This window comes from Mus pahari, chromosome 19 (assembly GCF_900095145.1).
Source record: "Mus pahari chromosome 19, PAHARI_EIJ_v1.1, whole genome shotgun sequence".
NCBI lineage: Eukaryota > Metazoa > Chordata > Mammalia > Rodentia > Muridae > Mus > Mus pahari.
In genome coordinates, this window is record NC_034608.1 from 76,362,798 (window position 1) to 76,385,703 (window position 22,906).

The 22,906-nt window shown below is 43.5% G+C and overlaps 1 protein-coding gene across 1 annotated transcript in view; it reads left to right on the forward strand.

Moving 5' to 3' along the window:
- Positions 1–22,906, forward strand: part of Sh3rf1 (SH3 domain containing ring finger 1) — a 167,266-nt gene that overhangs the window by 63,143 nt on the left and 81,217 nt on the right. The gene's annotated exons all lie outside the window — the stretch shown is intronic.

Sequence of the window (22,906 nt, forward strand, 5' to 3'; positions counted from 1 at the left end):
AAAAAAAAAAAAAAAAAAAAAACAAAAAAAAAAAACATGTGAGTTGGGTGTGGTAGCATATGCCTTCTAATCTCAGCTAGCCAGGAAGTAGAGGCAGGAAGGTTGTGAGTTCAGCTGAGTATATTTGTCTTACAGAGTTGACAGCGAGGGAATGAGCATATGTAAGAGGCCTGGAATAGCTGGAGCATAAATGTGCCTGACAGGCTGTGGCTTCTCTTTCAGAGATCAGTCTGCCAGGACAATGTCAGGTATCATTTAGATGGGTTAGCGCCTCTCTCTCAGCAGGCTGTGTGTTTCGTGTGTGCGTGTTCTGGTTAAGACATTCTTTATTGTGGTTGTTTTTGAGACAGGGATTTATTATATATCCTCCATGAGTGGCCAGGAACTCATTATATAGACCAGGCTGGCCTCGAACTTGCAGCAGTCCTCCTGCTTCTACCTCCTGAGTACTGGGATTACAGGCATGAGTCACCATGCTGGGCTAGGCTAGGCAATCGGTTAAATGTTTTTAGAATTGCCTTTCTTTCCTTGAATCAAAAAAAAAATTTTTTTTTTTCATTCTACACTGATCTGGTGCGTTGGTAACTTCTGAGAAGGGGAAAGATAGGATGAATTAGTTCAGCGGGAGCCTCAGCCACTCTCAGACTTCCTGTGAGAAGGTACACTGGAGGACTTTCCCGGACAGGTGAGTATTTGTTAACACTTGGACGCGATGGGATGTCTTAAAAATCACCCAAGAAGAAAGCTGCTCTGCCCTCCTCCTTAGGGCTGTTCCTTTGACATGCCTGGAAATCCGCCTGCATTTCTCAGTGATTTCATCTTATTTTTCCTAACTCAGTTATTAAGAGAGACGAGATAGTGGCTTCGGATCCTTCCCCGGGCTGATTACTGTCTTAGCAATGGGATTACAAACCTATAAATTAGTTTCCTTGATAGACATCTCACAAGCCATTTCTGTTTCTCCGGAGATGTACATGTGGTGTTAATTTTGACCCGATTCATAGGACCTCTGATACCCTGACATACAAGAGCAGTCATAAGAAAGCTGAACTTACTGGCATTAACTTTTTTATTGCTCTTGCCAAAGGAATACTGTGTACTGGATCTGACTCCAGTTTCAAAACAAATGTCAAAAATTTAAAACACTGGACTTAGTGGAACGTAAATAATGCATTTAATGAAGCAGTTTCCCGGGGGCTCCCTCATTACCCTGTCACATCAGGTAACTCCGTTGCTGGTAATGTCCCACGTTACTGTAGGATTCCTCCCCTGCCGTAGCTCTCTGATTGACGTGGAGGGGAGGTGATTGACTTGGTGGGAGACACTTCACTCCCTTGGAGAGTTTTTTCAGCCAGCCAGTCAACTTCTTAATACTAAAGAAAATGGTTTAAATGAGAGAAAGGAGAAGTTGTGAGCCCATCTTTGCACGAGCCCTACCCCAGCCGTAGTAGGAAGTCGAGCTCTCTGACACCGAGGAGGCATCTAGCGTTAATTGTCAGAATGTGATGTTCTTCATTCTCCGCTCTGAAATGCAGATCTTAGCTTGCTCTGGGTTGTTGGAGGAAAGAGATACTGTGTTATTTGGTCATAAAAGTATGCTGTTTTGATTGTGTGTGCGTGGGGGGGGGCGCGATAAAACCTTGGCAGAAAATGTGATTTAATGAAATACATGTTGGAAGTTTTGTTGATGTAGTTTGATTAAAAGAAGATGTGCACCTCAAAATTTAAGCAAAAATGGTAATTAAAAAAAGAACCCTGCAGCATTTAAGACCCTTGAGCCGATGTTCAGGGGACGGAGGGGAACCTCGGGGGGAGTATAGTGTTACCGTTGGAGAAGCTAATTCTTTCCTGAAGAGCGTGCTCTATGTGGGGTTGGTTTGTTTTGCTTTCCCGTCTCATTTGATCATCCACCGTGAAGTTTTACTTATCCTCCCTTTTCCTCAGAGCCTGTCAGGGTGAAGTAAGTCAGAGCGAGGGGACTGGAAGGTATTTTCTGAATGTCTCCCCTGTGCCAGGAGTATGCTGGACACTCTCTGCCTAGCAGAGCTGCCGGCCCAAAAGTATTAATTCCTACTTGGCAAAAGGCCACCATTCACGGTCACAGACCTCAGTCAGTGCCACCAGATCCTAAACCCAACCTGTTGAGCACCAGGGCTGTATTCTGTTTTCGGTGGGGGTGTCCCCCGGTGTGTGAGTTCATAGAGTCACAGAGCAGCTACCACCACGGGGAAGAGGGGACGAGCCTGCTGGAGAGTGAATCTCTTTACTAGAACTAAGGAACTCTGGAGGGCTGGAGATGTAGCTCCATTGGTAGACTGCTTTTTCTAGCCTATGCGACGCACATGGAGATGGTGGCAGAGAGCTGCAATCCCAGGGACGGAGGCAAGAGGGTCAGAAATTCAAGACTGTACTTGGGTTTGAGGCTAGCTCAGATTCTGAGATCCTGCTTCAAAGAGGGGCTGGGGCGGGACCAGCCATTCATTCAGCAAATCTTTCTTCCCAAGAGTCATCTCCCTAAAGAGTTCAAGGGGATGTGTATTACTATCTAAATATAGACTGTTTCATTTTCCTTTTATTTCTGTTGTCTTTTTGCTTGGGAAGTGTTCGGCTGTCCATGTTTCAGGTTTCTTTTAGTAAGGACACCATTAACATCTCTGACGCGAAGTTCACTAAGCTTTACCTGAGGTGCAGAGTCTAAATCTTCCGGCGGCAACACAGCTAAACGATTCAAAAGGGCTAGGCTTTCCCTTTTGCTAGAAACTGTTTCATGCTGTTGGTAGACGAAATTATTATTGTGGTTGTTTTTTGTAGAAACAGACAGTTACCCAGGCATGGAATTATCGGATACTCTGGTTTCTGAAGGTGGATATTTACTTGCATTGTACTCTCAGGGGCTCAGACAATTGTGACTATGCTTTAAACCCAAATAATAATTATAAGCAGGCTGGAAACTGAAGGCTTTGATTCATTTTAATTTATTCTTTAGAAAGAGCTACAGATGAGACGGCACACTGAAATAGGACTGCCCGGCCTAGGCTTGAATTCTCCTCCACACAGAGACCTACTGTTTAAGGCTGCTAAATGTGTACTCTATTTGCCTGGGTGTGTGGGCACAAGAGAAATAGAGAGGGCAAGAATCGAGGTTGATCTTGTGCCAGGAACCAGTTCTCTGCTGAGGTTAGTAAGCACTGAACTGAAGCATCGGGTAAAGAAACGGTTCTTGTTAGGGTCCACACACGAGTGCCAGTCCCGTCTCAGCATGAAGGACACTGTTTTGCACAAAGTAGCCCCCCCACCCCAGGCTTTGCAGACAGAGATACCATCCATCCCAGCTGTTTGTTTGGGGGGGGGAGTGAGAGAAAAGTCCTGGTGGACCCTCACTGTGTTTGCTTTGAGCCGACATTGGTCCCATGCCAGGCTATGTATGCATCCGATACGCATCGTCTCACTGAATTCTCCCAGTGACCTTATGAGATGCCTTTTCATTTTTTGAGATGGGCAACCCAGACCTGGAGAACATTGCCTACTGTGTAACTCACAGCCAGTTGGAGCCTGGCTATGAACCCAAGTTGATCTTGACCATTAGTAGCATTTGCAGTTTTGACCAGGATCCTGGCCACTCAGTTTTCCCCACTTGCCCGCAGTGATGGATGGAGAGCATTGAACTTGAGACCTCGTCCTCAGCACTAGGAACGGTAAATCTTTGGTGCACTTTGGAAAGAATAAAATCAACATACTGGCTCAGCCAGGAGATGGGAGCTGTGGGAGAAGGCGGCAGTGTTTTCTCTCTGACATCACAGGAAGTTACCATGGAAATGATTATGGTATTATGAATACAAAATTATAACTTTGAGCAGGAAATAAGTTGCCTGAGGAGGCAGAACACCGAGGAACAGCAACGTCGTTGTCATGAAAATGCCTTTTAGGTTTTAGATGAACAAATTTAGCAACATGAGGTCTGAGTGCCTGGTCTCTTTCAACATTCCCGAAACATCAGTGTTAAATTATTCTCTTAACTCTCTTGGTTTTGTTCCTACTTTCAGGACTTGTTGAAAGTAAAACAACTCCCATGTGTGCCTGTGTGTTTGTAGTTTAGCAAATATTGTTTTTTAAAGATCCTCCTTGCCTCAGCCCCCGTTAAATTCCTTCTTCAAAATATTCCCGGTGGAGATAAACTGTTTCCTGGCCTTTCCATCAACAGATTCGCTTCAGAAGAAGTTAGGGCTGGCATTTGTTAATTGCCAAGGCCAACTGTAGCAATTGGAGGGGAAGGGCACATAATAAAAACCAAAATATAATAAGAACGTCAGTTCCCAATTTCATGAACCCCATTACTCTTTATGAAATGTAATGCTTTCCAAAAATGTTTATTTAGAAAATGCTGGTCATATTTTAAAGCTTTCCACGGGAAAGATGTTTCAGGCTGCCAGCCATCAGAAGTGGCAACATGCTACATTCGAGTCCACCATTTTCTTTCTGTTTGGAAGTGTGGCGTTTTTATTTGTTCGTCTGTCTGGTTCTTCCTTACATATACTGAAGGCAGCTGCGCTGCTCTCTCAATGGTAGGATTTTTGCCTTGAAAGGACCGAGAGTTCTACACAGGGACTTCATGGCTGTTCTGGTACACTGTGCTGTAGAGCCAGGGCTGTCGACCTTCCTGATGCCGTGACCCTGTAATACAGTTCATCATGCTGTAATGACCCCCCCACACACACACATACGCCATAAAATTGTTTTGTTACTACTTCATAACTGTAATTTTCCTACTGTTATGAATTATGAAGTAAATATCCTTAGACTATTCTGAGATCTACTGTATCTTCTCAGTCTATGAATTGGGAGAAAAAGGGAAAAAAAAAACCATTAGCATTAGAATTTTAAAACAGCGAGTGGGTGCGGGGAGAGTAGCTCAGTCAGTGGTAGGGTTTTTGCCTGGTCTCCAGCACTGCTAGAAAAATAAAAAAGAAACAGTAGCATAAGTTGGTGAAGGAGCACAGATCTGTCATTGAACTGGTCACAGATGAACAGTGCATCCCATGTTGGTCATACTTGAGATCCATGAATGGTAATGTAAGTTATATTTGAAGCATACAATATGCTTCTACATTTAGGAAGCTACCATTCAATTTCAGATCATCACCGATATCTGATGTCATTGTCCTCTTCCTCCCATCCTTTGCCAGCTTGTGTTTATCATTTATTTGTCCCGTAAAAAGTTTATAGTCCATTGTATAAGTGTGAAAAGTGTTTGAAAACAGTAACGCTAGCTGTTCCTATTTTTACAAAGTCCATTGTTATGTTTCCAATTTATCCATGTTGCAGTGAGCATGGTTCCTGCCCACTGATGCGTATATTTCCTTACCAACCTTTACTTTGATTTGTAGATTGTTTGGAAATGATTTACAATTTCCCAACATATGGGAACCTAAAACTTCCTTTTGTATTATTGATTTTTTAAAATTGCTTTGTGATTAAAGGACTTGGTCTATATATTATGTTTTTGGAAACCCATTGAGAGGTTTGTGGTACGTTCAGAAAGTATGTACATGAAAACGACATTAAAATTATATATGGCACAAGCCTCTAATCCTGGAACTCAGAAGGCTGAGGCAGGAGGATTGCTGCAAGTTCATGGCTATCCTGGGGAATCTAGTGGGCTCCTGGGTGAAACTTTGTCTCCAAAACAACAACAACAACAACAACAACAACAACAACAACAACAACAAACCAGAAATCGAGACTTAGAGAGAACATTTGATGCACTTCACATCCTCCCCTCAAACATTGTTTAGAACCTCTACTAATGGGTTTATCTCTTCACTCAGTATTTTTATTACAATTTGCTATGTATAGAAAGCTGAAGTTTTTGGTTTCTCTGTGTAGCTCAGGCTAAGGTGGAACTCACTATTAGACAAGACTGGCCTGGATAAGAGATTCTCCTGCTTTAGGCTCCTAAGTGCTGGGATCACAGGTACATTCTGCCATACCTGGCCTCCTAAAACTATTTTAATTGCTGTATTCATAGTGGAATGATAGTTTTCCATTACATTCCTGATCACAGCTCTCTCCCTCCCTCTCTCTCTCTCCCTCCCTCCCCCTCCCTCCTTCTCTCCCTCCCTCCCTCTCTCCCTCCCTCCCTCCCCCCTCCCCCCTCCACCCCGGGAGTGAAACCTAGTTTTTCTTCATGGCTATGTTTTAGATGATTTTCTTGCAACTATGATATTGATGATTTTATTGACATGCTTTTAAAATACATGTTATTCTGACATTTAACTGGCAGATTAGTTTACAATTGTTCTATTATTATTTTCACCACCACCACCACCACCACCACCACCACCACCACCACCACCACCATCATCATGATGGAGTCAGGATCTCACTCTGTAGCTTTAGCTAGACTGGAACCAGTCTGGCCTCAGACTCACAGACTTGCCTGCCTCCTGAGAGATTAAAGGCGCACTCCACTACACTGATTATTCATTTGCTTGATGTTGGTACTATCGCCTTCTGCTCTCACCTCTCTGTCCATCATCAGGTTCATTTTTTTCAATCGCTGGGACATTTAGAAGCTTTGGTAAATGTTCCTAACTGCATTTCTTTTTCTGTTGTTGTATTATTGTTGTCATTGTTTCTCCCCCTCCTCTTCTTCCTCTTCCTCTTCCTCTTCCTCCTCCTCTTCCTCCTCTTCTTCCTCTTCCTCCTCCTCTTCCTCCTCTTCCTCTTCTTCCTCCTCTTCTTCCGGTGACTTTAAAGTGCTTTTATTTTATCCTTTCTTCTCTCCTTTAGGTAGATGGAGAGTTCCATTTTGTACCTGTTCCCTCTGGCTTTGAATTTTCCCTTGCACATTTCCTATGACTCTGTAAGCATTGCAAACCACTCTCTTCATCTGGTCCAATTGGCTTTACTTCCTCTTTGTTTTGGAAAGCTATTTTATCTGGGTATAGAATCTCTGTTTGACAGATTTATTTATTTTTTCTCAGTATTTCTGACAAGAAATTAGTCATTCCTCTTTCTTCTTATTATATAACATCTTTCCTATCCTATGGCTGGTTTCATTTTTAGAACTGTTGGTTTTTTTTTTAAATTTTTATTAATTCTTTGTGACTTTCGCATCATGCACCCCAGTCCTGCTCATCTCTCCTCCCCTCCTATCTGCCATTCAGCCTTGCAACCTCCCCCCTGAAATAACACAGAACAACAACACAGCATAGAAAATGTCTCCTCACAGAAGCTGTAGTGTGTCCCACAATATATATATATATACTCTGTCCACACATCTTCACTTGCAAATGTTCATTGCAGCAAGCCATTGGTCTGGCTTCTGTGACCCCATCAACACAAGACTCCTCCCACTTATCCTGTTGTTGCCCTCTGTCATGGGGATCCTGTTGCTTTGGGACAGCAGGACTGGCCCTTTCAAGCATCCCAACTGTGTTTGAAGGTGATATCGATTTTGAGGTGGACCAATTCGGAGCCCTGGATCTGGGCCTCAGTGGTAGTTGAGCTCGTCAGCCCACCAGCTCTCCCTTATCCAAAACACCAGGCCAGCTCTCTAGCACTGCTCCATCTAGACCACCCAATGCTGCCATCAGCAGTGCTGCCGCCTGGGAGAGATGGGGCCAGCTTTCCAGGGCACCTCATCTAGTGAGGGGTGGGGCCAGTTATGCACAGCCCCTGGATATCCAGGTAGTCCCCAGTAGCTTCTCCCACCAGGGACAGCCCCATGTTCTCTAGTGTTAATATGAGCAACAGACATCAACCTCTGCTGCTGCATGGCAGTGGACTCAGACATGGCCCTCCGTGGCTGTTCATCCTGGGACCTCGCCACAGCCTAGGTGATGTGGCTGGCAAGTAGGTGTCTATGGCTTTCCTGTACCCTTCTCTGGAAGGCATGTCTGTGGGTAGCATGGCAGCTCATAGGTCTCTGTCTTCTTCCTCACTTACTGCGATGCCTGAATTTGATTTGACTAGATTTTTATGAGTCCTAAGCATAAGACAGCCTTGGCTACCAACCCAGGCATCAAGGTAGGATGAACAAAGGACTGCCATCTGCTCTTTGACTGATAAAAGAGCACCACCACCAAGATATCTCTTTGTCCGTTGCCAGGCAGGCTAACTGCTTTCTTTAATGTGTCAGTCTTCCTCCACTCTCAGGTGTCCACCAAAGGCGAGAGTCCCGAGATTCACAAACTGTTGGTGCATTCCCATGTGACTGGGATCCAGCCAGAGGTACGATCTGGACTGGTGTACGCCATTTCCTGGCAAGGCTCTTTGGGGGTGCTTGAAACTCACCCCAGGCTTTACTCTCCCTTCTGCCTCTGGATGTACAATTTGGGATGATGCTAAGGATTACACCTCATGAGAAGAGTAAAAACCCAAGTCGTCAGTCTCGGTATAGAAGAAAACTTTTTGCCAAGTAGTCCTTAGACCTGAATGAGAATGTAGTGGTAAGTCACTGAGATCAGGAGACTTGTCCCAGCGGGTGACAGAGAAATTATACATTAGAGTCTAAAAAACCTGATACTGGGTTTCTTTCTTTTTTTTTTTTTTTTTTTTTTTTTTTTTTGGATATTATGTTTATAGAATATAGTTCACGGTACCTCGTACGTACAGCACAGATGTTTAAAAACCAAACCAACCAACAGAAAGAACCGCCACCTCTAATATATTATATAATGAACACACATACACACAGACACATACACACANTTTTTTGAGATATAAAGATTATAGAGTATAGTTCAAGCTGCCTCCTACCTACCTCACAGATGTTTAAAAACCAAACCAACCAACAGAAAGAACCGCCACCTCTAATATATTATATAATGAACACACATACACACAGACACATACACACACACACACACATACACACACACATACACACCCATACACACCCACACACATACACACACCTACACACACACATACACACCCATACACACACACATACACACCCATACACACCCACACACATACATACACCCACACACATACACATACACACACATACACATACACACACATACACACACATACACACACACACACACACACACACACACACACACACACACACGTTTGGCTTTGCCTTCATTTTACAAACATGCATACTTGCTTCTCTTTCCTGATGGCCACTGAGACCGGCTCTCCTGAGTGTGCCCTTCAGAAGCCACAGTTGGCTAGGCCCTAATCCCCCTCTGTCTTGTCATCCTCTCACAAGGACCTTTCTCTTGTTCTTAACACTGGGTTGGCTACTTTCCTTTCAGTACTTTGAGCACATTTTCCACAGACCTTTGGCCTCCATGTTTCTGTTTTCTATTGAAGTCTATCTGCATCCCATTGGTCATTCTTTTGTTAAATTGTGGCCCTTCCTCTGGTTTTTCTGTTTGGTAGCCTACAGTTTCATTCAAATGAATATCAATGTGATTTTTTCTCACTTATGCCTCTGTAGTATTCATTTTGATAAACATATTAAAAGATACATTTGTAAAGATGTACACAAATTGATGCTTTAAGAAAAAACATCATTTGGTTTATTCCCACAGAGAATGTATTATTCCTAATAACATAAATTTGTTTAAAAGTACATAGGTCAGGGCTGGAGAGATGGCTCAGCCATTAAAGGCTACACTCACAACCAAAAGTATAAAATTATACAAATCAGAATGCATGCCCTGGCTCTTCTGTATTTACAGTAAAAAAGAAGGAAATGAAACAAGTATATGTACTTTGTGATGTTTACAAAATGTACATTTTAGAGCAAAACACTGTGAGAGGGTAACCAGGCTTGTTAGAGGCTGGATCAGCCCCTGACAGTTAAGGCCTTTTAGAATGGGTGTATAGCATTGAAAGCTGTAGTGTCCTTGAAAACAATCCCTGATTGTGGGAAGTACATGAAAATCGGATACATACAACCTTGTGCTCTTCTTTTCCATACTTAATTTACTTACATAGCAAAGAAAACAATTAAATCATTGGATATTTTATCTTGATCAGTCTCCTACAGTTAACAATGTGTGTGTGTGTTTAGTGTATGTGTGTGTGTGTGTGCGCTCGCGTGGGTGCGTGCGTGCATGCGTGTGTGTGTGTGTGTGTGTGTGTTCGCGCTCGTGTGTGTGCGTGCGTGTGTGTGTGTGTGTGTGTGTGTGTGTGTGTGTGTGATATATTCTTGCATGAAGCGACAGGAGAACATCTGAGGTCCTCCTCCATCACCAGGACCACATTCCCTTCAGTGTTTATAGTGAGTCGGGAGTTCACCATTTTTCAGTGAGACTGGCTAGCCAGTAATCCCCAGAAGTCACCCCCTGCCTCCAACACACATCCACACATCTCCTCATCCCCTCTAGTTGGGATTTACAGGAATGTGCAGCAACAACAGGTTTTTATGTGAGTCCTTTGGGATCCAAACTCAGATCCCCAAGCTTGTACAGGTTGTTTTATCATTTCTCCAGTCCAGCAACCCACAGCTTAGTCACAATCAACAGGCCTGTAATGCTGTCCTAAACAGACAATGCTAAAGAAATGGCCCTATAAGTTGAGGGCTTCCTAGATTTATACATTTGTGATGTTAAGATAAAATTGTCAATACTTTTACTTAAATTTACAGGGTTGGCTTGCTGTTCCAGTTGCAATTTGTTTTATAAGGCACACAAGAAGCTTGGCTGTTGTGATGGGTGATAGTCATCATCAGTTTGATGGGATTTAGAATCACCATGGAAACACACCTGGTGTGCATCTATGAGGAGATTTCCAAAAAGGTTTAACTGAGGAGGGGTGACCGTGACTGTGAGCCACGCGGTGCTGTGGGCTGATCGCGCACTGAATGAAACGGAGAAAGCAGAGTGCTGAGGGCCAGAAATCCGAGTCCGTCCTGCAGCTACGGGGATCAGCCACCTCATGCTCTGACACCCTTCCCCTCCCCCTCCAGGATGGGCTGTAGCCACAGCAAACCCCTCCTCCAAGGTGGCTTCTTGGCAGCTGCCTGTTCATATGCACAAGAACAGTAACTGATGAAGTTATTAGAGGATGAGTGTTCCGAGATTGAGTTAAAAGTGATGAAATTAAAAATGACTCCTTTGAGGGGGTTGTAGTTAATCTTTTTTAAAACTGATTTTTCTCTATTTGTATTTTATGAGGATGAATGTTTGCCTTGTGTGTCTATCTGTGTATCCCATGCTTGCAGTGCCTGCAGAGGCCAGCAGACTCGGATCTCCTAGGACTGGAGTTGCAGACAGTTGTGAGCTGCTATGTTGGTGGCTGGGAGTTGAACTTGAGTCCTCTGGAAGAGCAGCCAGGGCTCTTAGTGACCAAGCCATCTCTCCAGGCCAATTTTAATCCTTATTTTTTTTTTTTTTAAATTTGAAATAGTCAAAACTTGATAAGATTTCCAAATCATGTGCCATATTAGATAAACTAATTATGATGGATGACCAGGTTTTAAAAATGATGTATGGAAAGACTTTGAGAGATAACGAGAGAATGACCTGTAGTAACAGAATGCAAAGCCAGGGGTTAGACTCTTGTACTGGAAGACCAGTTAACTTGGGTTATACTTTCTACTGAAACTGACTAGAAATGTAGGTAAAACATAAAAGTACTTGGAGTATACAGGCTTGTGGGGCCTCAGTTAGGGAGAAGGAAGGCCTAATTCCTATTTTTGTTCCCTGAAGTCAGAACGAGGTGATTGTAGAGTGCCAGTCCCACAGGTATTGGGCGGAATATGTTGGAATCGCCTCTTGAAGAATATATTATCGTCCTAATTCTCAGGTTGTTTCTGTGAGCAGTTTTATTAGAAACAATATCTGTTAGAAAATCAAACTCAAGTAAGAAGGAGAGAAAGGAGAAAAACAAGGGAAGCGGCAGCAGTAGAGAAAGCATTGGTGAGCTAGAGAGAGCTCAGCAGTTAAAGCACTGACTGCTCACAGAGGACCTGGGTTCAAATCCCAGCACTCACGAGACAGCTCACCACTGTCTGGAACTCCAGGCCTAGGGGAACCAATACTCTCTTCTAGCCTCTGCAGGTATCACCCCCACACAGACAAATGTTGCAGGCAAAATACCGATATACAGAAACATTAATAAATAAAATTAATTTAAAAGTGTATCAGGAGCTTCAGAGATTGGCATTATGGACTCACGCTTTAAAATGAAGGAGTTACTATTTTAAGAAAGGACAAGACTTAAAGACCGGGGCTGGTGAGATGGCTCACTGAGTAAGAGCACCCGACTGCTCTTCCGAAGGTCTGGAGTTCAAATCCCAGCAACCACATGGTGGCTCATAACCATCCGTAACAAGATCTGACGCCCTCTTCTGGAGTGTCTGAAGACAGCTACAGTGTACTCACATATAATAAATAAATAAGTCTAAAAAAAAAAGAAAGAATTAAAGACCATGTGGAGCATAAAAGAGAACAAAATGAAAATTGTAAAATTGCAAATTATAGTCACTATAATAAACAGTGTGCTGAGGGGGTGTTATGTAAAAGTAAATTAGATACAAACACAAAGAGAATTAACACATTGAAGACTAAGGAAAAGGAAATCTATAAAGAAAAACCCAGAAAGGAAAAATGCAGATGTTAAGAGACACAATGGGTGCAGTGAGATTTTAAAATACAGCTGAAATCTCAGGTGGTTAGACCTGAAATGCATCAGGGTTTCCATTTCTGGTCTGAAGGTTTCATGGTGTTGATGCATAAACTTCATGTCTAAACGTAAGATGTACTGTGAACTCCAGGAAGGATAAGTAAAAAGCAGTCCTTATTTAGACATATCAGTTTGAAAATGATTAAAAAAAAAAAAAAAAGGACAAGGTTGGAGGTAAACATGCAGGTTCAGTTCTGAGGTCCCAGTGGCTGGCAGGGCCACGTGGTGAGACTTTGTCCTTAGCCTACACAGAGAGCATTCTGACACTGCCTAGACAATGGTACACTCTACACGGTACAGTGTACATACAAGAAAACAAAGCAACCAGGTTGGAGGGACACAAATTTCTTTCTTAAAAATTCTTAAGTGTGTGGGAGAATAATAGTTTCTTTAATATGTTGAAAGGAAATAGCTGCCAATCTTGGTACCTAACAGATATACCCCACACAGTAAAAAGGTAAGACAGAGATGTTTTTAGACAGGCAAAACAGGAATAGTCTATTAGCAAAAGACTTTAATCGGAGACGGTGGAAGGTGTTACTCAGGAGAAAAGCTATTTCAAATGGAAGGTTAGAGATGAGATTTGACTGAGGAGACAGAAAATCAAAAATGACCGTAGAAAAGAATAACAGTATTTTAAAAACATTGTCGAGTTTTAAATGTGCATTTTTTTTTTTAAAAAAGGGGGATTTGAAAAAGTGCATAAAGTTCTTTCTCACAGGGAGAGACTGTTACATCCCCGTCGTTTGACAAGGGCTTTGGAAGCACCCAGAGTTGTGGTATGTACCTGGGAAGCACGTGCATTGCATCCAATGCCTTGGGCCTGACAAGGCTACAGGCTATGATTCACATGCTTCATGGTTCAGCACTTCTACCCTTCAGAGCACAGTTAAGAGAAACTCAAAAGGTATGTTCGAGACCTTTCATAGTAACACCATCTACAAGAGCTAAGGCCTAGGAAGTCAGTTGTTCGGTAGGTTAGGTGTGTGACCTGTCATTTGGTCATATGGTGGAATAGTCTGGTCAATGACAACAGTAGCCAGGCACCTAATAATTTCACAGCATAGTACAGAACAAAAAGAAGCTATACATGAAATAATACCAACGGTGGCAAAAACATTTTTAAAAGCCAAAACAAAAATCACAGTGTCTGAAGATGCCTCTTAAGTGAAACCCTGGGTGATGTCCTTCAGGAAAGAGAAGAGTAGATATGAGAGGCATTTCTGTTTTCTAGCATCCGGTGGCGGGTTTGTGAGTGTTTCCTTTTGTGACGGTTTTTGAAGTACATATCTTGGGTTTTGTGAGTACTTCTACTTCATAGTTTTAAAAAGGTTAAAATGTTCACCCATACAATTTTAACACTAAATTTACTAGACAAAATTTTTCAGATGGAGAAATCTCTTCATGTCCTATTTCCTGAGTATGTCTCTGGTTCTCACTTACAACTACGTTGGAGACTTGCTTGGCCTGTTTTCCAGCAGTTGTCAGGCTTGTCACCAAGATAGGCTCGCCTCTTCTAAGTGTACCCCGAATGCAAGCAAATTTCCCATTCTATAGATTTCTTTAGAATAAATGGAAAAAGATAACGTTAGATATGCAGGTAAACAAAAAGCAGGGGGAAAAAATTACCATAGCAATAATATGGACGCATCGTTCTGCTAATGCGTTTTGTTGACTCTTAACAGCTTATAGATTCCCCAGACTTCCACTACTGAGGATCAGCTGCTAACAAGAGCCCCCACCTTCCAGTCCGCAGGCCACAGGGCTGTGTGGTGAGACTTTGTCTCCTCCTTCTAAGCAGGGAGCAGTGTGTTCTGACAGTACCCAGAGAACACTATGCTGCATTCAGCCGTATAATAGACCATAGCATAGCATCCTTAGTAACAAGCATAAGATCTATTTATCTGTCCCAAAGGAAACAATTTTGGAACGACAGTTTTAACTCGCAGGCTTAATATCTGTGTATACCGAAGTAGAACATAACAGTCCTGAAATAGCTGCAGGCATTTATTTATGTTTAAAAGGGGGGGGGGAATCTCCTTCAAATAACTCTGTGGGGGCGGAGTCCTTGTGTCCTGTCAGTTGGAGGCTGCCACAGCTACAGTGTTTCTTGCTCAAAGTTACCACTGATGTCTAACTTAGCTAGAGGGAGGGGAGAAAAGCAGAGGAGCCCACAGAGAGTGTAGCAGGCCTCAGCGTTGATCGCTTGGTTGCCTTCAACATAACAGCACCTGAATGTAGAATCTGAACTTCAGGCAGGTGGACCCTCTTCCCTGTGAGGCCCAGGCTAAGCCGCGGATGGGAGCTAGGTAGGCCTGATTACCCCGGAGCTAAGCAGTCTCTCTGCCCATGCCTCTTCCCTCTTATAGTTGGGGGGGGGGGGGTAATCCCGATTTTACCCGATCATGTGGCCTTGAAACAGGGAAAAGAGATATTTAAAAATAGGGCCCAAAGCTAGGGAGGCGGCTCAGTGAGTGAAGGGCTTGCTGTATCAGCAAGGGGACCTGTGGGATTAAAAAGCTGGGCATGGTAGGCTTGCAGTGCTAGCCTTGGGCCGATGGAGCGGGAAGATCTTTGGGGTTTAACTCGCTGCTCAACCTAGCTAGCCAGTGAAAGACCCTGTCTCAAAATACAAGGTGGAGCGTAGCAGGAGTTTCCCTGTCCAATTAATTTAAATATTAATACGACAGGAAGCCTGTGATTGGACAGGGAAAAGGGGGTGGAGCTAAGGGTTGGAGAGACAGGAAGCAACAGAGGAGAAGGAGGAGGAAGGAGATGGAGGACGAGCAGCATTATTCAGATTCCGCGTGGCCTTAGGTAGCCACAGGTAGCTATAATGCCATATAGGGAAAGAATACTTGGGATAACTTGTCTAATCTAGGTGGGCAGCTTGTACCATTATCGATTGGCTCTGAAATTATTGTGTGGGCATCTTGTGAATTGAGAATGTATTGATATATAAATCTGACTGATTGATTAGAAGCTTCTAGAGTTTTGATTTTACTGGGTTACTGGGAGTTGCGACAGCTAACTGGGAGGTGGGCAGTCATTGTATGGGCTGGCGTGGCAATAACCCACCAAGGGGACTGAGTGAGTCCGGTGGAGATGTCTCAGGAGCTTCAGGGCAGAAAGTCTGCGGAGATGAGACCAGCCCGCTGGAGTCTTGTGGCCCAGCGGTGCCGGCGCAGTGCGGGGACTTGCTGTTCTTTTTAACATTTCCTCTAACAGTGCAGGAATCCTGAGGAGCACCATCTGCTGTTGACATCTGGCTTACACACACACACACACACACACACACACACACACACACACTCAAAAAGACAAATACACACATGTACACACTGACATATACATATACACGCCTCTCCTCTCTCTCTCTCTCTCTCTCTCTCTCTCTCTCTCTCTCTCTCTCTCTCTCGCTCGTGTCTGTTCTCTAGGAAGATAAGTCCCTCAACTCTACCTACTTCTGTACACAGTTCTTTCTGCCCTAATAGATCTTAGGCCAGTTTCTCCATCCAGAGCTGTGATGAGAAATAAGAACGCTTTATGCTGGCCCACAGGACTTCTGCCATCTTGCTGACCTCGGGCACTGCTGAAAGTAGAGCCCCACACCTTTAGAGGAAAGAGAGAGAGAGAGAGAGAGAGAGAGATCATGGGATAGAAATCATCAGAAAACATCAGCACAAGTTACAAGGCGCAGATGCTGCCACTTGACATAGTTGAATAATTGTAGGTTCAGATCATATTTTCTGAATGGATTTAAATGACCAGGAAGTGGACATTACACTGGCGTGCTAGGATAAATTTACCTTCTTGTAGGTACCCTAGAATCATCAAGGGAGATTGAACCCCTAAAAACTTCATATTAGATGTTCAGAGAAAACTCCACTTGAACCAGTAAGAAGAACCATTTAAGCCAAAGCTCTTTTTAGTTGAATGTCACCCCCCAGGAATTCCCAGTTTGGTTCTTTTTGCCCTTTCTGCTGTATGTAACTTGTTGAAGATGTCAAGGCAATTGCCTGGCTCCGTTGAAAAGAGTCAGCTCCGAGCATCAATAGTCTCTGACGAACCGATTCCTTTGTGATGCGGCCACCTAAATATGTTGGTGAAGAAAAGAGCACATGTTTAACACGCCGTGCCGAAAGCTTGACTCACGCACACAAAATTGATACAGGGAATGTGGAAGAGATTATTTTGCTGGCGTTGGCCACTTCTATACAAAGCCTTTCATTTAGGATTTATTGAACTGTGGCAGGCAGGCTGGAATTGTTAAACAAGCCAGAGAAGCTTGAAAGACTTTGAATTTGTCGGTATTTTTACATGTGCGCTTTTCTTCCCCTGTCAGATTTCCAGTGAATTATAATGATTGCATCAACATTTTCATTACTCCTTTGCCGTCAATAAGGGGAGGGCTTTCAGAAGTGATTAGGGAACAGTGTGCCCTTTCTTCCTGGTCAGGCCATTAGACGTGCTGTCTGTGCACAGGGCCTTTCTTTGTTGTAGTGAAGTTCAGGGTCCACCTTGAAGTGCTCTGGGGGCACTGTGCTTGCTGAATGTGTGGTCATCCTGGTTGATTGCACGAGGAAGGAAGTGTGGAGCCTGTAAACTTCAACGGGATCTGTACCGTCCCCTACCAGCGTATCACTTTAAGAATGAATGGGTCGTGGGAGTACCGGGTTTTCTGCAATCATGCCTTTTAGTTAATGATACTGTGTGATTTTCCTGGGGCTACCATGACTAATTATCACAGACTGAATAGCTTCAAACCGACATTTACTCCCAGGGTTGTGGAGCCTAGAGGTCTGAAACCTCAGTGGAGGCCGGGCCGTGATGAAGGCTCTGGGGAAGAATCCTTTCTTCAGCCTTAGCTTCCGGTTGGGACCAGCCATGTTTAACATCCTTTGGCTTTTTACTTGTATCACCATGATATCTACCTATCTACTCATCTTTCTTTGCTCTGATTCGCCGTGTCTTCTCGTGGCTTTCTTGTAAGGATGCTAGATACGAGCTATATTATTTGAATCACTGTAGCTCAACTCAAAGACCATATACCCAAATAATATTCGATGCTGAGGTTCCAAGTTAAAATGAATTTTGGAAGAAAGGCTGACACTAACCAACCTTCCCTATTTGCTTGAAAGCACGTCTATTTCGTGTGTGTGTGTGTGTGTGTGTGTGTGTGTGTGTGTGTGCGCGCGCGCGCGCGCGCGCGCGCTCTAGTGTATGTGGTGTGTCCCTGGGTGTATACACATCTATACACCTCATACATGTGATCCTAATGAGGTCCAGAAGAGGATGTTGAGTGTCCTGTTCTGTGTTCTGTGACTTTTGATCTTCTTCCCTTGAGACAGAATCTGCTCAGATTTCTTGAATCTGAGCTGGTCTGACAGCCAGCAAGCCCCTGTGATCCTTCTGTCTCTACTACAGTGCAGAGTTGATTGGCACATACAAAGGGACACTTTTTTCCTTTAATTTTTGAAGATTTATTCACGTCCATTTATTTGTATGACTGCTTTGCTTGCTTATATGTATGTATGCATGCATGTATTTATGTCTGTATATACGTATATGTATGTGCTCTATATGTACACTCGGTGCTGGCAGAAGCCAGAAGGTGGCATTGGATCCCCTGCAGTTATAGATGTTGTGAGCTATTGTGTGTGTGCTAAGAATCGAACCCAGATCCCCTACAAGAGCAACAAATGCTCCAATCTGAGGAGCTGTGGTTGACTTGTTTTGTTTTTCTATGAACACTGGGTCCCCACACTCTAGACTCCAGCTCTGTTATCCTTTGGGCCATCTCTTTACATTTCTTTCTTTTCAGTGGTAACTATGACAGCCGATCTGAACTAGGGATAACATTGTTATTTATAGATTCAGGTGCTTGCTTAGATAATAAAGTTTTTAAAAGACTCCATTGCTTTGTTATTGGTGGAGACTTAGCTAATGAAAAGAAAATACGCTTGAAGGCTGCACATCGGCTGTGCTCCGGGCTGCACACCTGGAATCCCAGCATCTTGGAGGTGGAGTCAGGAGGCTTAGGAGTTCATTATCCTTGGCTCTCTGCTACATAGCAAGTTTGGGGCTAGCTTGTGCCATGCGAAACTCAGTCTACAAAAGGAAAAAAATAAAGAAACAGACAAACTTGTAAAGCAACCACAGAAATAAAAAATTTAAAAGTTATATATCAATATGAGGAGGAGAAGGAGAGAGAGTAAGGGATTAAGACAGTCAGCCAGCCAGCCATGGATACTTCACACACACACACACACCCCTACACACAAACACACACACACACACAGAGGAAATACAAAAATATTTGTCATTAAAATACTACTTAGAGAATATAGCTCTAGCAACCCTAATAGTTTGAAATATCACAAGGTCTCTCTCTCTTTCTCTCTCTCTCTCTCTCTCTCTCTCTCTCTCTCTCTCTCTCTCTCTGTGTGTGTGTGTGTGTGTGTGTGTGTATGTATTGTGTGTAAGCATGCCACAGTGCATGTGTGGAGGTAAGAGAACAACTTGCAGAATGCAGTTCTTTTTTCCCCCTCTATCTGGGTCTCAGGGATGGAAATCAGGTCTTCAGCCATGGCAGCAAGTACCATTACCCACTGTGCCATCTCTACCTCCAAAATTCCTTTTATCATAATTTAATTTTTTAACTGTTTTTGTGTGACTTCAGGCACAAGAAGTTTTATAGTGGAATCAGAAAGAAAATAGGATTGGATATAGCAATTATTTTATAGTCAGTCTCAGAGAAATACTGTAATTTTAATAGAAATGATTCACATAAATTCTTAACTGTGAGTGCAGACACTTTGAAACTCCACTTTACTTAAAGCTTTGTTAGTTTCTGGTTGGAAAGTGGCCGATTATCCTTGTGCTGGAGGAGTTCCCATTTCTTATACTAAACTATCCCTGTAAGTTGCCAGTTTCGAACTCATACAGTTTCATGACTTTGCTTTCTTTTCTTAAACTTTATTATTATTTTATTTTAAGTGTATGGATGTTGTGCCTGCATGTGTGTCTCTTACCACGTATGTGCCAGTTGCCCATAGAGGCCAGAACACTAGACCTCATGGGACTGGAGTTTTTGACAATTGTGCCAGCATGTGGGTACTGAGAATTGAACTTGGGTCCTCTGAAAGAACAGCTAGTACTTGTAATGGCTGACCTACCTCTCCAGACCAACATCTCTTTCTTTACTGATAAGCATGAGCTGACGCCCGTCTCACAGTGTGGAGGGTCCAGTGTCCTCCTGCGTGTTTCTGAGGAATCCTGGGGCACGGTGGACGGTGGGCAGTCGGGGTGAAGGCCTGTGTGAGGGAGCTCAGCAGTGCAGTTTTCGGGTCCTTAACTCATGCCTGACCCTGTGTGCTTCCCTACAGCTTTACCTGTATAGCTTTTGCCACATCGCCTGGAGCAGGGAAATGTCCCAGCCTCTCACGCCTCAAAGCAGCATCTATTCAGTCGCCACTGAGGACTCAAGGGACAAAGGAGGCTGGACTAGGGACATAGTTTTAAATGGGCTCTTTCACGCCCTCAAGCTCTTACGGCTGTTGAGACCTTGGGTTGGGCTATGGCTGGGGTGTGGTCTTCTGCCTCTGGCCTGGCCCCGTTTCCCCTCCTCTTTTCCTTTTCCTCTGTAGTAATTTTGAAGGTAGGGACAAAAGTTGTCAGTCACCTTGGGACAATTAAAGTATTCTCCTATTAGAAAAAGAGAGATGGCTCAGCAGTTAAGAGCACCGACTGTTCTTCCGAAGGTCCTGAGTTCAAATCCCAGCAACCACATGGTGGCTCACAACCATCCGTAATGGGACCTGATACCCTCTTCTGGTGTGTCTGAAGACAGCTACAGTGTACTTAGATATAATAAAAAATAAATCTTTAAAAAAAAAAAAAAGAAGAAGAAGAAAAGAAAAGAAAAGAAAAAGAGAATGCTCACCAGGGGCTCTGTCTTAGCTTGGGTTTTACTGATATGAAGAGACGATGTGACCAAGGCAACGCTTATAAAGGAAAACATTTCATTAAGGGCTGGCTTACAGTTCAGAGGTTTATTCCATTTTCTCCACGGCAGAAAACATGGCAGCACGCAGGCCAAAATGGTGTTGGAGAAGGAGCTGAGAGTTCTCCATCTTGATCCAGCAGAAAGAGAGCGAGGGCCGTATTGAGCATAACTTGAGTAGAGAGGACTTCAGAGACTGGCCCCACAGTGACAGACACCCTCCAACCTGGACACACCTCCTAACAGTGCCCCTCCCTATGAGCAAGTCTGTGGGGGGCCATTCTTATCAAACCCTTAAGTACCATTTCTTGTTTCAGCTAGAGATGTCAGCGAGATTAAACACACTATAAGCACTTGGGTTGGAGGGTTACTGTTCCTCCTGCCCTTTTACTCTATGGCTCCATATCTGCCTTATTCATCACTCCATTTTTGTGCTTTAGCCTGGTGCTTGGTCTGTGGCGGGTCCCTGATAAATATCCGTGGCTCGAGTAGGAAAATGACAGAATCACCCTTTTAGATAGTGATCATCATAATCCGGAAGGGAGGAGGGCTGCAAACTCTTGTTAATAGTTCGTCCTTTTGAAGGAAGTGTCAAACAGAGAAGCAGATAAAACTCCTGGTCTCACTTACAAGATGTCAAGAATAAGGAAACATTTATCTTCCTGGCCCTGTAGTACCACTGCTTGAAAGAGACACTAAGAGTTTGAGTCAGGAAGTAAAACCCTTTATCTTACTGATAATCACCCATGAGTATAGTCTTGCCCATTGCTCTCCCCAGAGCTCTCAGTCTCCCTTAGCCCTGGATGATGATATTCAAGGGATAATTTAGTTTACATCTGCTAACACAGGCTTGATCTTGGCATCCCCTACACTTAGCCAGTGTGCAAAAACCGGACATAACTGTTCCTACCCTGCCCAAGTGTAGGACATTAGAAATCTGTGTCATTGGCCTTCCTTGTCTTCCAGTCAAGGTCCCTTTCCCATAGTTTATTAGTGGTTGCCATGGACACGAGATTAAGATCATGATGTTCTCTTTGGATCTGTTAAATTTGAATAGCTGTCTTCCTGAGAGACCCGGGGAAGTGAAGTAACTTGGGACAAATTGGAGCAACCCGGATTCTGGCCCAGGTCCTACTTCACAGCCTGTGTCTTTTCTAGAGTCTCCCAGTGAGGAACATCAGGCCTGTTTCGGTATATGGCTGGGTGATGTCCTCTGGTTCTGCCCATGGAACTAGCAACAACTTAAATTTTGAGAAGAATTAAGCAAAGAATGTAGGTGGAAAGCAGTTGGCAGAGAGTTTGCCCTGGTAACACAGATGGTGTGCACAGACAGGCTGTACTGAATGGATTTCAGCGGTAGGGGCGGCCAGTGCACCAGGCAGCCAGCTGATGGGTAATGCCCCCAAGGTCCAGCACATCCGGTGTCCTGCAGCACTCCTGTGAGTGGATTTTCATTAGCCACCAAGGACTGTTTGCTAACAACTCCTGCCTCTTACACTGCTATAGCCCAGGTAACACATTTAAGTAAAAGGAATGACATCAGCTCTTACTGCTTTAAAAGCAGACAGAGCTCCCTGGGAACCACACCAAGGAGACAGTCTGGCAGCTTTATCTTTGCAGCCCCATAAATGTCCTGATTTTATAGGAAGTGGAGAAAGGGGCTCTTTCTATATTTCTATTACCCAAGAAAGATTACAAGCTACAGTGGTACCTTGTGTTGTTTCTTGTTGATATTTTGTTTTTAGAATTTTTTTCTTTAAACATTACTAAAGGTACCTTGTTTTTTTTTTTTTTGTGTGTGTGTGTTAGGAGAAAAGTGGTTCTTTGTCTAACGTATCTACTGTCTAGTATAATTTCTTTAAGGACATAAAGTTGTCCTTCTATCTGGATGGTTAAATAGATTGATATTCTCTGCATTTGAGTACTTTCTCCTTTGTACATCCTTCTGCAGGTTAGCCTGCACTAAAGAGAGACAAAGGAGAGGGAAAAGTGAATGATTAACAGTGAAACCAGCCATTTGTGTCTATGGAAAACATTTCCTGTAAGACAGGTCAAAAGTTGCCAAATCACTCTGATGGAAACCAGTAAAGTCCCTTCAACTTAGAGGTTAGCTCTTCTGCTAATCTGGTCTTGTATCCTCCAATTGTCTCTCATAATATTGTATGGAGTTTCAAGTTTCCTTGGTGATACTGAGAAATTAAGAACAAATCGGCTGGGCAGTGGTGGCGCACGCCTTTGATCCCAGCACTT